Consider the following 14,793-nt stretch of genomic DNA (forward strand, 5'->3'; position numbering starts at 1 on the left):
GAAGTGTCACATCATACTTGCTATGTTGTCACGTTTGAGAAAAGTATATTAAAGAGTTTTTATTTTTTTTTTTAAAGTGCCACATCATACTTGCCATTTTGTCACGTTTGAAAAAAGTACACTAAGGAGTTATTATTTTTTTGGAATAAAAGTTTTTGTTAACCAAAAAGCAACTTAAGAGAGAGGGTGAATTAGGTTTCTACAAATTAAAATTAATAATACTCCAATAAAATTAACTACTAGTAAAACAAATTATTAACAAGTACAATGATGAACTTAGCAGTAAATAATTAAGCAAAATAACAATGAAATATAACTAACATACAGGGTAAATCAAATGATTAACATATGAATATTAGATAGCTATAGTAGTAGTAAGAAAGTAAAGAGATCAGGGAAGAGGAGAAATAGATTTATAGTGGTTCGACTTCAACCAAGCCTACATCCACTCCTCAAACTTCACTTGAGATTTTTCACTATCTTCTAGCTTCACAGGGGTGCTAGCAACCTCTTTACAAATGGAGCAATCCTCCACGGATTTTACATAGACTTCACAAGCCCAAACCTTTGCAAATCTTAAGTGATTCACAATCACTCTCAAGATTTCAAGAATACAATGTTTGCAACACTTTTACAAGATGAAATGGCATTTTTGCTTTCAAAGAAAGCTTACAATAAATATCTCTCAAAGATAAATATATAAAATGAAACTTTGATTTTTCTGTAAATTTCACACAGGAAAGATGAGCTTAATGCTATAAGGCTCAGTGTATAATTTCTGAGAGAGGATGTAAACAAAAATTGAAGATCACTTCTCAGAGAATTTTTCAGAGAATAGATGTGAGTGATTATAGATCAAAGAATATTTTCTGATTTTTCTTATCACTTGTTTATATTAAAGGTTTTGGTATATATAATGAAACTTATAACCGTTGTATTCATTTGAATTTATAGCCATTTATAACTGTTGTATTCATTTAAATTTATAGCCGTTTATAGCCGTTGTACTCCATCATTACTAATTTGAACATCTTCCACTTGAACCTTTTGAGCCTTTTAAACTGCTGTTGTGCTTAGCTGTTTGAACCTCTGTTTTGGGCCATTTGAACTCCTGATTTAATCAAATATTAAATACATTCTAACAACATTTAGGATAAAGGTTTAGGTGAGAAATAATGGGACAAAATAAATTTTGATTCTATTTTTCTCTTTCAAAATAAATGTTGATTCTATTTTTCTCTTTCAAATAAATCCTCAAAATAAATTTTGATTCTATTTTTCTCTTCCAAATAAATTAAAAACATAATTAAATAAATCATCAAAATCAATAAGTCTAACAATCTCTCACTTTTTGATGATGGCACACAACTGATGTTTTGATTTGATTTGAGAGTAAAAAAAGCTCCCCTTCAAGTCATGCTCATTGAATTCATTTCTAAAAGCATAGGTTAACACATGTGCAATAAATAAGCTTTTAATTAGAGACATGATATGAGACTAAGATATCAAACTATAAATACATAATCATTAGATTAGTTTTCAAACAATACCATAATACATAACATCATACAATTTCTCCCCCTGTGATATTATCAAAAGGAAATCATGAGTCAGAATCTGGAGGAGAAAGAAAATGATAGGGATAAATGGCATCTATACAATTCAAAACATATATATACATATATGCTTACACATACAACTCTCCCGCGCCTCTCTTTTGCCTTTGATAAACGCGTTTGACACGCGGCTTCACTTTTACGTCATTAGCTGACAAAAGTAGGCCTCGATTTGTACGCGCCTCGACTTCTTCTCCCTCATTGTCTTCTTCTCTTTTGCCTTCTTCTTAATCACACACTCTTCCATTTTCTTCTTCACCATTCTCTTCTGTTTCTTCTTCCTCATTGAGAAACAAAAAAAAAAAAACTAAACGGAGGAGGCCAAATCTCAGTCTGTTCGCTTCTATTTCTCTGCAACTCATTTCTTTGACACCTCTCACCTCTAATCCATGGCTTCCGCATCCCGTCCCCTCACTCTGTTTCCGAACTTGAACGATCCCATAAGCTCTGCGAGACCGAGTGCCTCTACTCCTACTCTTCCTGTCATTTCTCTTCCTAACCTTCCTATGATGTCGATTGAGCAAATCATGGCAGCTCAATCTGACATAGAAGCAATCATTTCACACTGGTGTCCTGTATAGAGATAGTGACAGTAATCACAAAATTAGCTCACCGATTGCAAAACAGGACGAGTGAGCTCCTTTAGGTCAACGCCCAACTCTCTCTGCTCCAGCGCATGTACAAAGATGCGCTAGTAGAAATAGGTGCACTGAAGGCCGAAAATAAAGAGCTTAAACGAAAGACCACTTCTATGGACCAATTTGGAGCAACGTCGTTCTTGGCCTTTGATAATCAGCGGGGGCGTCAAGGGTTGCCCAAGGTGATAAAAAGAAGAAGAAAACGATGGAAGAAGCAAGTAAATGAGGACAGCGTATGGCCGGAAAAAAAATGAAGGGTTTTTTTTTTTTTGAAATATGTTTAGTTTGATCGGCGTATAGCCGTAAAAATTATCGATTTTTTTTTTAATGTAAATATTTGTGTGTTGATTTGTTGTTGTGTTTATGTTTAAGTACTGAAAAATAAAATTAAAAAGCAGAGAAGAAAATAAGAAAATTAAGCCCAAACAAAAAATAATAATGAGAGACCAAATTGTTAATGAGTATATGAGAAGCATTTGAGCATGAACTAATTCTCAATTTCTTAGCAAGAGTATACCAATCTCAAGACTATAACAGACATAACAGTGCATAGATCAAACAAGGTTGCCAAGCAAGAGCATAAATATGGAGCTAAAGTTCAAGTCACTCTTCCTTGAGGAAAACGATCTTCCTCTTACATTATCAATAACTAATCAGCTCAAAGGTCATGTTGTAAGAATTAAAATACCAAAAGTATAGAGATACCAAAATAATCAGAGATACTAAAATAATCAAGTCTCTTTTTCTCTCCCAATGACATTTTCAACAAAATCAAGCACAAGGAGAGAGTATGGTATAGCATATAGGATGAAAGAATATAAGTTTCATTATAGCACAAATAATAATCCATATCAAGGTAGCTCTATGATACCAAAAAAATGATAGCACGTAATGATCATGCAATTGAAACTCATACCATTTGACAATAATGGGCAAAAAAATAATAACATGTGAAGGTACAAGCCCATAAGTTTGATATAAAAAACAGAATAGAAACTGAGAGGATTTTAAACAATAATCAAGTTTAAATTATTTCCCTTGTTTCATTTGGCAAAATCAATAGGAGATATGATAAATGAAAGCTCATAACTAAAATGTTTTCGTCAATAATATCAAATAGGATGCCAAAATGATACCAACATACAATCTATCAAGGATACTAATATGCAATCTAGAAGATTTAACAATCATAGCTCAAGCATTATGTAGAATACCAAATATTGCTCATAATAGGTTAAACTCAATATAATCTCATGGGGCTAATGTAATTCCAAAAAAAATGAAGCATGTTCAAGGTATAGCAATTCATATGCCAAGAAAAATCATGAATTTCAATATGTACCACACATTTAAGCATAGGCATGATTTTTAGGTAAGAGAATCATCAAAGAGTATACACTGCAAATCATATGAAGCATAATCAGTCTTTTTCATATCAAAGTAATAATAGTATTAGCTCAAGGGATATAAGATAGAATTTTTACCTTAAAAGCTTAAGAGAGTATCTAAGGCATACCTTAGGTTCAAGAGATGGAGACTTTTCAATCTTCAATTTTCTTTCATTAGGAGTTCATCTCAAAAAGGTTTAACAAGTATGTTAGCAAAATGATTTCTCCCCCTAAGTTAGTGTTACTCTTTTCTATTTTGTGTAAATATAGCATTCATAGAACAATCACTATTACTCAATAAAAATACAACACAAATCACTTCTTATCACAAACTAAAAAGGTGAAAAATAATTCAATGATTAAATAAGAGTTTGGAATGCTATTTTTCAGAATTTTCAAGTTGTAACGCATAACATAATATGCATAAGAAAATAGTTTTATGCTCTTTGTTTTATTAAGAAATGATGCAACAATCTCATTTAATCACATAACATTATCAAGAGGCATTTTCATCAATTCAATCTACATGCTCAAGTGTGATAAAACATTTTATTTAATATGGAACACAGCATGAATGTTATAAACAATTAATTCAATAATTTATCAATCAAAAGCATTTCATGAGATGTATGCCAATAAAATCCATATTCAAAAGATATTTAATAGGATAGATGCAATGTCTCTACAAACATATGATACTTCTTTTCATTTAGACATTGTTTATGGATCATAATTAAGGAATTTCACAACTCATTCAAATATTCCAATGTAAAGCATATAAACATGAAATTTTCATATTGAGCATATTCTTGAGATCACAAATGTAGAATTCAAAATATAGATAGTATACATCTCAAAAACATGCTATGACATCAAAATTGATTCTACAAAAATATGACTTAAAAATGAATTAATATATTAATATGAAGTCATATATAAGATGTGAAAAGTATGCTTACAAAAAAAATTTATCACTTCTTATCTCTTTTTTCTAGCAATGGATGACATGATATAAAATGTTAATGAATACATGAATCATTCATATTTTAATAGGCATTCATCAAAATAATATAATTCTCATTTTTGAGTTCAATGAATGTTTGAAAGAAACTAGCAGAACATGACTTAGCAAACTTAGTACAATTAGGTTACATGGAAACAATGATTAGACACAACCTCTTGTACACAAATCACACCTTAAAGAATATAGAACTTTAAGCTTAAAGGTTTGTTAGGAGTTATATCATTATTTACCTCTTTGGAATCTTCACCCATACATTACCGCTATTGTTCATCTTGGTGATTTTCATTTCATTATTCTTCTTCTTATAGGAGCTGATTTTGCTCTTTAGATTGAACACTCTTGTTGTGCATTTCCTCTCGAAGTCCTTGGTGTTCTTTGAGATTCCACCTACAAAATATCTTGATTTTTTTCTTGGTACCCATACTTTCTTGGGTCTATGGGGATTAGTCTCAAGAACATTTAATCTCATAAAAGGTTTAGGAGGATCAAAACCAATGCCTACTTTGTCAAAAACACATCTTTTATTTCCAAGAAGCTTGTTGAGGTTTTCTTTTCCTTTTACAAAATTTTCAAGAGTTTTGTTTAAATCCTCAACATTGTTTTTCAAAATGTTTTTCTCATTGGCAATAGACGTAAAGTCATTTTTCAAAGTAGCATTTTTCATTTTTAAAACACTCACATCATTTGAAAGAGAAGTAACTAATTTCTTTAATTTAGAATTCTTAACACAAACGTTTCTAAATATGTCATGTAATTCATTGAAAGCACTTTCAAGTTCTACATAACTAGAAATTACCTCATCTTGAGTGGATTCTTCTTTTTCAAGAGCCATGAGACACAGGTTGGCTACTCCATCATTTTCTCCCCAAATGGCTTCCTTTTTGCTGTCATCCATCATTAAAAGTTCATGAGCCACAAGTGAGTCTAGGAGTTCTTCAATGCATAATTTTGTCAGGTTTTTTGCTTCTTGGATAGCTATAACCTTAGCTTCCCATTCATTTGGCAAAGACCTAAGTATTTCTCTTACAAGCTGTAGACACCCCATTTTTGACCGTCCTCAAGACTTGGATGTCATCGTTTGAACACTAGATGATCATCCATGCTCGTGTTCGTTTTGAGTTCCCGAAGGTTTCCACTGTGCGCCTTGCCTTAGGATCTCTCAACTTGTCTGTTTTGTGCTTGGTTGTGGACCAAGGACTTGTGGTTTTGCTTCTGAGGGAAGAGGGGTGGCTTGTTGGCTATCCCTACAACCCATCGGCTAAGGCATTGTGCAATCGGCCTTGTTTTCTTGCCATTGGCCATAAGTGGTGGCCGATCGGCACTCTTTTTGGTCGATCGGCCATATTTCTTGGCCGAGACCTTTCCACCTACTTTTGCAAATATTTTTGTGCCAGATGTGACAGCTGGTGAGCACAATTCTCATCCTCCATACACGTGTATGGAGGAATTGAATCAAGACTCAAGCTTGTTCAACAAGCTTGAGAATTGATTTTCTATAAGAAAGGAGACCCCTCTCCCTTTCTAGAGGTTTTGAAAAGTTGATATACAAAACATATATCACTCTCGCTCTATATTTTACCTCTCTCTCTACATTTGCTCTTGTTTGTGCTCAAAAGTGTAAATTCTTCACACTTTGGCACTAAAGCACCTACTAGAACACCATCCTTTTGTTGTTGAGGTACCTAGAAGTTGGTTTTAGTGTTTTTGGGTTGGTTTAAGCTCAAAAAAGCTGCTGGAGTTGTGTTCTTGAAGGTGTTCTTCAAGGGTAAGTAAACTAGCCCTTAAACCTTGGTTTTGGCTTAAGCTTTTGGACCTATTTGCATGCTGATTTAAGCTTAACTTTCTATTGTAAAAAGTTCTGATTTTTCATGCTTGTAATATTTGTTTAAGGTTACTTTGTGTTGAGGGTAGTCTACCCCCTCTTAGGCCTTGTTTGGCCTTGTTTTGTGCCTTCCTTTTTAAGCTATTGGGACCACCTTGTTTTGGCCTTCTCACCACTGAAATCCAGAGGATTTTCAGTGATGGAAATGTGGTTTTGAGGTCCCAAATAGGAGAGGGTCATTCCCTCTTCTTGTGTCTTGTATGCTTGTATTGGTAGCTCATAAAAGTAACATGTTTATTAAGCTTGTTTTGGCTCGATTTCAGCAAGTATTTGATGTTATTTTGCCATGCTACACCTCTGTCTAAGGTTGGTTTAATAGCCTCTTGCATGCACCATGCACTTGTAGTTCAATCCTCTCTATTGCCTTAACATGCATATTGTGTTTGGATCATCATTCTTGCATGTTTTGGCTCAACTCAAAGAAGTTTTCCCTCATGTTTTACCATGCTTGAGCTCTGTTTGATGTTGTTTTAGTCATGCATGCATTGCTTTGTATAGCCATAGTGCATTCTAGCTTGTTAGCCTTGAGTGTCCAAGTCACTAGCATGCATTGCTTAGACCATTTTCATGATTTGGTATCATTTCATATGTGATTTCAGTCCATATAGTGCGGTCATGCACTCACATTTGTCACATTTTCCATGCATTGGGAGGTTTGTGTTTTAAGCCTTGAACATGAGCCATTATGCATATCTTATTGTTTAAGCTTTTGGGATGCCATCTCAATGGGTTTTTAGGCTTATTTTGACATGCTATAACTCTGATTTTTATTGGTTAAGTCATGCCATACTTGGTCTTGATAGGTGTAATGTAATACCCCTTATTGGCCTTACATGCATCCTGTCTTATGCCCTTCATGTTGGCTCGTTTTAGCTTTGGTCCGTGCATGTTTTAGACTCATTTTGGCATGATCTAGGACTGTTTTGGTTGTCCTTGGCCCATTGGGGTTTGATTCATGTGGCCTTGGTACAAGCTTCTTGGCTAGCCTTAAGCTTTGAACCTCCTAGCATGCTATGCTTGTATTATGTGCATGATTTGACATCATTCCTCACATGATTTCAGAGCTTATTTCATTGCCATACTCTCATACTTGTCACTTTTTCATCATGATTGAGGATTATGCATTGTTGCCTAGCTTATGGACTAATATGTGTGCATACATGTTTTGTCTTTTGGTACCTTAGTCTTGGTGTTATTGGCCACTGATTTGGACATGTTTGAGGTCTATCCATTTTAGTTTAAGTCCATTTCGCATGTTGTTGCATGCTTGTCTTTTTGCATGTTGTTGCATGCTTGTCACATTGCATGTTGATTGCATGCTTGTTAGTTGCATTGCATTTTGCATGCTTGGTATATTGCATAGTTTGCATGCCATTAGCTTTGTTAAGTTGTGCATGCATTGCATTGTGTTTGGTTTGAGTGTTAAGCTAAACACAAGGAAAGAGGGACGTTTCATACTTGAAGTGATGAAATGTGCCTCAATTCTCGGTCGCCGACCCTCTTGATCATGCATGATAGAGGTCAAGGCATTTATGTATTTGTGTGCATTCATTTAATATTGATTTGTGCGACTCGGCCTCTTTGGCCATCATGCATCGAAATGCGTAATTGATGGCTTGAGAGTCGAGCATTACACTTCTTTGAGCTTCAAACATGATAAGGAGTGTAGTTGCACAATATTTTCTTGCAAATACATTGTTGTGCCTCTGTTAGTGCTCTGTTGCAGCAAAAGGAGCAGTTTGCAGGAAGAGATGGCCGATCGGCTATCTGGTATGCCAATCGGTTATAAGTATTTGGCCGATAGCTTCAAAACTGGTCGATGACCCTTATCTCTTGGCTGATGGCCTTACCTCTTGACCGATGACCTCTCAGCATATCCCTGAGGTGGATCAGAAGTGTTTCAGAAGTTGGCACAGTTTTCAGCAGTCTAAAACAGTGCAAATAGAGGCAACATGAGGCATAGCAACGGATTTCCGAACGAAGCCGACCGAGCATGCATCATTCATCATTCCAAGACAGGGCCGTGGCAGCTTGTTTTAGCTTCTTTCTTTTCTTACTTAGTTGGTTTTATAAATTAATTAATTTGCTTAATTAGTTAAGGTTTTTGTAATAATTAATTATCTTAGATTAGCTAGTTAGTTTATTCATTCGGACCCTCCGTCGAGACAACCAACTGTTGTAATAAGTGTGTGTGTGTGTGTGTGAATGTCTTCCAACCCCACGTCTTTCTCCCTTTTACTTACCCGCTTACAATGGTTAGTTTTAGGACATATTTCAATTAGCATCCTTATGCTTGCATGTTTGCATTCATCCATCTGTCTTGCATGCACCGGGCTCGGCGCATCATATAAATTGCATTGTATTTCAATACATTTACTTGAATACGTGTTTAACAGCATGTTATCAAGTTGCATTTCATATGCCATCTTAGAATAGCCGAGCCTATTTTAGTTGTATTTTGCATGTGTTGCATTAGGCATCTTAACATAGCTTGGATCATGCATTGATTACTAACTAGTTGTTGTTTTGGCTCGGAGTACACTGTGAGTGTTTATGCTTTAGCATCTTGCATGAGTGTGAATGTTTCCATGATAGCATGCTTGCCATGAGGCTAACTGCTTAAATGATATAACTGTCTGAATGCCTGTGGGTGAAGGTTGGATTGCTTGAATTGGAACAATTCATTGAAATGCGAGTTTTAAGCCCACTTGAGAGTGGCCAAATCATGTTTTCTAAGCCCACTTAAGGGTGACAAACCCACGTCTTAGCCTACTTGCGAGTAGCACCTTCAAACCATTTTCAAACAAACAAACATGAGATGTTTTGTTCCAACTTAGGCGATCTAGTCTATACTTGTATGCTGTGCGCATCACGTAGTAATGTAGCTAATAAACCAGAATAAGAACATATGTGTTTTCAAAAACAAAATATCATATTTAGTAAAGGCCGATCTTTTTGATCGGGCGAGCGAGGGTGCTCATTGCATGACCTTCCCATCTCGTATCCAAGTTCCCGAGCCGAGGCAACTTTGGTGATGACGGACAAGTGGCCTTAGGCACGAGTCAGGGTTTCATAAATTTTCCAAAATAAAATATTTAGGTGGCGACTCTATGTAGACACCCCATTTTTGACCGACCTTAAGACTCAGACGTCACCGATTGAGCGCTTGGTGATATTGCATGTTAAAATTGATGTATTATTAATTTGTCTGATTCATATTCTGTCTATTACAAATGGTTCCTTATATAGATGTAGGTGTAGTGGATGGTGGTAGTGGTGTAGTGGGTTAGGTTGAGTGGAGTAGGTGAGGTGGTAGTGGTGGTAGGTGATGGTAAATTCTAACAGCCCCCCGCAAACTCAAGGAGGATAGAAACTAACCAACTTGAGTTTGAAGAGAGGAACAAAACAAGAAAATACATAAAAATAAAAAAGGATAGGAGACACTGTATGGTCGTGTCAGACCATTGGTGAAGACACTAGATGGTGGTGTCATAACGTTGTAGAGGACACTGTATGGTGGTGTCATAACGGTGTAGAGGACACTGGATGGCGGTGTCAGACCGATGTAGAAGACAGTTTATGGGGTCATGTCGGACCGTTGTAGCAGACAGTTTACGGGGTCATGTCGGACCGTTGTAGCAGACACTGTTGTGACAGTTGTTGTGACAGTTTACGGAGTCTTGCTGGACCCTTGTAGAAACTAACCGGAATCAACGTCGGGACAGTTTACAGAGTCTTGTCGGACCCTTGTAGAAACTAACCGGAATCTATGTCGGGACAGTTTACAGAGTCTTGTCGGACCCTTGTAGAAACTAACCGGAATCTATGTCGGGACAGTTTACAGAGTCTTGTCGGACCCATAAAGGAGCTAACCGGAATCAATGTCGGGACAGTTTACAGAGTCTTGTCGGACCCATAAAAAGTCGCACCCTCAAAAGGTGTGCCCAATCTTTCAAAAGGCGTGCCATCAAAAGGCGTGCCCAATCCATAAAAAGGCGTGCCATCAAAAGGCGTGCCCAATCCATAAAAAGGTGTGCCGGACATGATGGCGAGGCACGTGGGCGCCTTGGCTTGCGCGCCCGTTTTGTCGGCTGGTGGCAAGAGGCGCGCGATACGCGTGGCTGCCTCGGCTATAAGACGGAGGCTGAGGCTGAGGCTGAGGCTGAGGCAGAGTCTGAGACAAAAAACCTGCGAGAGAGATTCTGAGACACTCTGTGTTCTGAGAGAGATTTCTGAGAGAGATACTCTGTAACACTCTGTTGCCCAGAAAAATGGCTTCGTCCTCGTCTTCCCGTGGACTGCTCACCCTCTTTCCCGACCTCAACGAGTCAACAAGAGAGAGAACTGGTGCGGTGGCACTGGAACCTCAACCAAGCGCCCCGGAGTTTACTCCGTTGAACTTTCCGATGCGGTCTGTGGAGCAAAGAATGGCAGTGCAGTCGGATGTGGAGGCCAATTAGTATACTTTGAAGGCATGTGTGGAAAGCATGACGGCGGTCACAAACTTGTCAAACCGGCTGCAGAGTAGGACAAATGAGGTGCAGCATTTAAATGCCCAACTGGCTCTGCTCCAACGCATGTATAAGGATGCGCGAGCAGAGATAAGTGTGCTGAAAGCAGAAAATAAGGAGCTGAAGCGGAAGGCCACCGTGATGTTCCGATTTGGAGGTCCACCATATGCTGTAGTGGAGGAGCAGGGAGGAGGAAACTTGTTTGGTGGTCTAGGAAGCACAGAGGCAACACCGTCAAGGGCCGGCCAGGACGGAGGCAAGAAGAAGAGACCGACGGCAGAATAGAGAAGAAAAATCCCACCTGTGAATGTGGGTGTTTGTTTGTATTTTTTTTTTTTTTTTTTTTTTTTTTTTTTTTTGTATGTGGAAACATGGTGATCGGGGTGAGACCCGACATGAATAAAATGAGTTGGTGTGCAGATCTTCCTGCTTCGTCTTCTTCTGCTTTTTTTTTTTTTTTTTTTTTTTTGTGTGGAGAACTGGGATCAGGGTGGATCCTTAATATAAATAAAACAAAGTTGTTGGGCAAATCTGTTTTGTTTTCGTTTTTTTTTTTTTTTTTGTGTGTGTGTGTTTGGAAAATAATAATAATAAAAAATAAAGAAACTGAAGTGTGGGAAGCCACTGGAAGGAATAAAACGAGTTTGTTTGTTTAGGTTGTTTGTTTGTTTGTTTTTTTTTTTTTTTTGTGGTTTTGGGTGCAAAGAATAATAAGAAGAATAAAAATAAGAATAATAAAAAAATGTATGAATGGGGGGATAAAGTAAGGCAAATGAGGGAGATGATTAAAGTGATTCTGGGGGAGAGAAAAAGGAACCAGAGAGAGAGGGAGTGGGGTGATTAAAAAAATAAAAAAAAATGTTGCATCAGAAAGTGGGTTATGGCCATGTGATAATAATAAAAATAAGAAGAAAGAGAATGAGAATGTGTACAGTATCCAGCAAAGTGATGAAAAAAATAAATCAGTGGGGCTGTGGGCTAGGATAGTGGATGGTAAAATATTAAAATAGGTTGGTATAGTGCAAGTGTGTGTGTGTATGTGTGCCTGGTGTGTTGAAGTTGCTTCATCTTTGAAAGCAGCCATAGATGTTCTATCCACGGGCTCAACAGGTGGGAGTGAGAAGAGGATGCTGCCGCAGCAGCTGCACGTAGTGCCGCGTGGTAGGCTATGTTTCCACCAGCGCTAACGCCCATGAGAAAACAGCTTGAAAAATCAGTGAACTCACGCAGCCATTCATCGTCGGAGGTTTTAATCCAGTGCAACGCTGCCATGGCGTCATCGTAGGCCGCCGGGAGCCGGTGCTCTGGAGCGAGACGGTAATCGACGGACACGATTACGACACCGGTTTCGATGACCATATCAACGCAGAAGTTGTGGAAAGCATTGGTGGATGCACTGCAAGTGGTGAACCCTCCACCATGGAAGTAAACAACGAGAGGTAGCTGTGTGGTGGATGATGATGATGAGGAACTATGATCCAGTGCTTCTCGGGGAAGGAATAGGCGAACCCAGGTGTTGTGATGTGGGTTGAGAGAGACGTCTTTGGATAGAACGGGACAGGTGGAAGAGTTGGGATCGGGTGGTGCAGGGATGATTGGGAATTGCTGGACGCGGGTGATCGTGCCGTCGGGGTTTCGGATGATGCTGACGTAATCGAAGGCTTGGCCTGCACTTGTAGGATCTGATGATAGGTTGCTTGGATGGTTAGGCATGCTTTCTAACAGAATGTTGATCAAGATGGGAGAGTCTCGGATGGGACGAGAACAGAGGAAGCTTCAAGGAAGAAAATTGGTGGTGATGGGTTGACTGGGTGAATAAGGACAGCGACTGGAAGGAGTTGGGTGTGAAGGCGGTGGACTCGAAGAAATTTTAAGGTATGTGTAGAAAATTCTAGCGGACTAGGTTGAGGTCCGGCAGGGGGCTAAGGTGAGGTTGCCGCCCGCCGGGGAAGCGAAAATATTAGGTTCTAAACCTGCTCTGATACCATGTTAAAATTGATGTATTATTGATTTGTCTGATTCATATTCTGTCTATTACAAATGGTTCCTTATATAGATGTAGGTGTAGTGGATGGTGGTAGTGGTGTAGTGGGTTAGGTTGAGTGGAGTAGGTGAGGTGGTAGTGGTGGTAGGTGATGGTAAATTCTAACATTGCATATCGTGCTCGTTCAGAGGTTTCAGAGTCTCGGCTGCGAGCCTTGCCTCCCGACTTCCGGACTCTTTGGTGCTTTGCCTCGGTTTGCGAACCAAGCTCTGCTTTCTCTGTTTTCTCTTCCCAAAGGGAGGAAGAGGTCTCGTAGACCATCTCTCAGTGGCTGTAGGCTACGTTTCGTGGTCGTAGGCCATTTTGCCCGTTTAGAGTCCGATTTCCGGTTTTTCGGAGCCGTTGGCCGTGTACCTCGGTTCGGGACCGCTTAACCACCTCCGTTTGCTCTGGTTTTTGGCATACATCTTATTTGCTCCATTTTGAGGGACACTGTGGCTCGAGAAACCAACTTCGCGGTCGAACACCACTCCCGATGCTTAACAGCCAGTTTTCGGGGCCTCGGGCTGCGCGTTTCGGCCCCCGAACCTTCATTTTGCATCGGTTTTGGTTCGTTTTTGGCAGGGACCTCTGTTTCATTGGTAAAAAGGCCGTAGAAGGGTGGGAGGCCAGTAATTGTTCTTTCAGCCAACTTTATCCCTTCATCGCCCTCCGTCGCCCGTCTTTTCTCACTTCAAAGCCAATGTTGACCACCTTTGGGCCATTTTCTTGCACCCTAAACCCCATATTTGTGATGTACACATCTGGGAGGCCACCAATATTTGGTGGCCGGCCAGTAATTGCTTTTGAACCTTTTGAACCCCTTTGAAAATTGGGTTGTTCTCTCTCCTGGTTCATTGCCTCCAGTTTTTAACCACTTGGCTGTGTTGTGCACACATCAGAGGCTCTCTTTTTAGGGTGGCCGGCCACTAATGATTCTTGACCCTTTTGACCCCTAGCCGACCGGCCATGGGAGATAGCCAGCCGGCCACCTAAACCCTAGATAACTGGCCGGCCAGAATCCTTGCATCAAGTACAGTACAGATACACCCTCTTTTTTCCCCCAGATTTTGTATCCGGGGGGGGGCATTTTTGAGGGGAAACTTGATTCATTTCCCTCCATTTTTTCCCTCATTTTTCCCCCTCTTTTGCCTATATAGCAGGCCCTCCAGCTGCATATTTAGGGTTACAAAAAATCCCCCCCAAGCCTCTTGCCTTGTATCTCTCTCTCTCTATATTTCCAAGCTCCAAACCCTCAAGCCCTACACTATTTCCACACCACCACCTAGCACCACATCACCATCATCCATTCCAGCAGCTTCAGGGCTATTTTCAGAGCTAAGGAGCCACCAAACTCAAGCCAAGGAGCTGTCAAAGATTGGCCTTCAAGGGTGAGTTCTTATTCTCCTTTTTTTGTGCTTTATTTTGTTCAATACATTAGCCATACTTGCTTGCTGTTTTGGGCTCCGACCCTAACTGGAACTAGGATTATTTTGAGCTATTTTCCATGTTTGTTTAAGGGCCTCTCACTGTTTGAGGCCTCCTTGTTGCACTTGCTTCATTAGCTCCCTTGTATGTCATTTTCTTGTGTAGTATTTTTGGCCTATGTATAAATTATTTTGAGGCATGTCATAAACTGTAAAGTGGCTTACTTTGAGCCCTTCTTCAACATTGTTAAAGGGATCATCACTGTTTGAGGCTTCCATTTACC

At 39.1% G+C, this 14,793-nt stretch overlaps 1 pseudogene; it reads right to left on the reverse strand.

Moving 5' to 3' along the window:
* Nucleotides 1-11,744: 11,744 nt before the first annotated feature.
* On the reverse strand, nucleotides 11,745-13,053 carry LOC145820952 (carboxylesterase 1 pseudogene; annotated as a pseudogene).
* Between the last annotated feature and the right edge of the window lie 1,740 nt (nucleotides 13,054-14,793).

This window comes from Camellia sinensis, chromosome 3, assembly GCF_055761805.1.
Source record: "Camellia sinensis isolate YWXY chromosome 3, ASM5576180v1, whole genome shotgun sequence".
Classification (NCBI taxonomy): domain Eukaryota; kingdom Viridiplantae; phylum Streptophyta; class Magnoliopsida; order Ericales; family Theaceae; genus Camellia; species Camellia sinensis.